Source organism: Cynara cardunculus (assembly GCF_001531365.2).
Source record: "Cynara cardunculus var. scolymus isolate 2C chromosome LG 13, CcrdV1, whole genome shotgun sequence".
NCBI classification, from domain to species: Eukaryota; Viridiplantae; Streptophyta; class Magnoliopsida; order Asterales; family Asteraceae; genus Cynara; species Cynara cardunculus.
The window spans coordinates 27005939-27008082 of NC_037540.1; positions in this window are offsets into that span (position 1 = coordinate 27005939).

A 2144-nucleotide genomic window follows, 5' to 3' on the forward strand; every position below is an offset into this window, starting at 1 on the left:
GTATTGGTCGATGAATACTCCAGATACACTTGGGTTGAATTTGTAAATAAAAAATCAGACACTCTAGACCTACACATTGGAGTGATGAAAAGGCTTCAAGTCCTTCTACAACAAAAACTAGTAAAGGTTAGAAGCGATAATGGAACTGAATTCAAAAATGCTAAAATTGATGACTACCTCTTCAGTGAAGGCATAACACAAAACTTCTCATCCGCAAGAACTCCACAACAAAATGGAGTGGTAGAGCGAAGGAACCAAACCCTAGTGGAAGCAGCAAGGACCATGCTTGCTTCATCGGAGTTACCCATCACATTGTGGGCTGAAGCTATTTCCACTGCATGCTTCACCCAGAATCGATCAATCATTAACAAGAGGCACCAGAAGACACCTTATGAGCTTATCAACCACAGAAGACCAAATGTCAAATATGTTCATGTCTTTGGGTGCAAATGCTTTGTACTCAACGATAGAGAATATCTTGGCAAGTTTGACAAGAAAGCTGATGAACGAATCTTTCTGGGCTATTCTCAAACCGCCAAAGCCTACAGAGTCTACCTCAAAAGGACAAGCATCGTCATTGAAAGCATCAACGTGTCATTTGATGATACCACACAAATGACTTCTGAACACAACAGTTCAGAACTCGGACTTCAAAGCAGAGCATCTGATTCATCTTTTAGCAAACCCAATGAATCAGAATTAGCTCAATTATTTGAAGACATCTTCGATGAAGAAGTGGTCTCTGGATATGTGCCAAATGCAAAATCTATCTCCAGAATCGATGAAGACCATGAAGTCTCCAATGCTAAAGGTACATCTCTCACAAAAACTCATGTTACTTCACCATCTACTTCTTCTATGTCTTTAGATCACGATCAAGATCCAGAGTCTAACTCTGGCGATGATCTCGTTGAGGGGGAGCAAGTAGTTCCATCAGTCAATGAAGAGCTGCATCCTGTTGCTTTAGAACCTCAATCAAGCACCAAGTGGACAAAAGATCACCCACACTACCAAATCATTAGTGATCCAACCTCTAGTGTCAAGAAGAGATCTGCCACTGCAAATGAATGTCTCTTCGCCAACTTTCTGAGCATGATAGAACCAAAGAAGATTTCAGAAGCCCTACAAGACCCAAACTAGATAGACGCAATGCAAGAATTACTCCAGTTTGAACGAAACAAAGAATGGTCTCTTATGCCTCTACCCAAAGGAAAGACGGCCATAGGAACCAAATGGGTTTTCTGAAACAAGAAGGACGAAGATGGCATCGTAATAAGGAACAAAGCCAGGCTTGTTGCCAAAGGCTACCGTCAGGAAGAAGGAATTGATTATGATGAGACATTCGCTCCCGTTGCAAGACTTGAAGCCATCAGAATGTTCCTAGCCTACGCAGCTCACAAAGGCTTTAAGGTCTATCAGATGGATGTCAAGTCTTCCTTCCTCAACGGCAAACTTCAAGAAAAAGTCTACGTGCAGCAGCCTTCTGGGTTCGAAGATCCAAAACATCCGGACTACGTCTACTTTCTGGATAAAGCCCTCTATGGGCTGAAGCAAGCACCCAGGGCCTGGTATGAAACTCTATCTACCTTTCTCATTAATAATGGATTCGAAAAAAGTACAATCGATACAACCCTCTTTCTCAAAAAGCACAAAAGCGATATCTAACTTGTTCAAATATATGTGGACGACATCATATTTGGTTCTACAAATGCAAAACATTGCGAAAAAATCTCAGAATTGATGAAAAGTAAATTTGAGATGAGTATGATGGGAGAACTAAGCTTATTCCTTAGTCTTCAAATAAAACAAACTTCAGAAGGAATTTTCATCAATCAGTCCAAACATGTGACTGACCTTCTGAAGAAGTACTCTCTCTCAAATTCATCATCGATGAGAACACCTATGGCTACAGGTGCTAAGTTATTTGCTGATCCATCAGGCAAACCTATGGATGTAACAACCTACAAAGGCATGATTGGATCACTCTTGTATCTAACTGCTAGTAGACCAGATATAATGTTTGCCACATGTCTTTGTGCAAGATATCAATTTGATTCCTAAAGAATCGCATCTCTCTGCAGTCAAGAGGATCTTTGGATACCTCAAGGGAACCCCACCACTGGGTCTCTGGTATCCAAAGAACT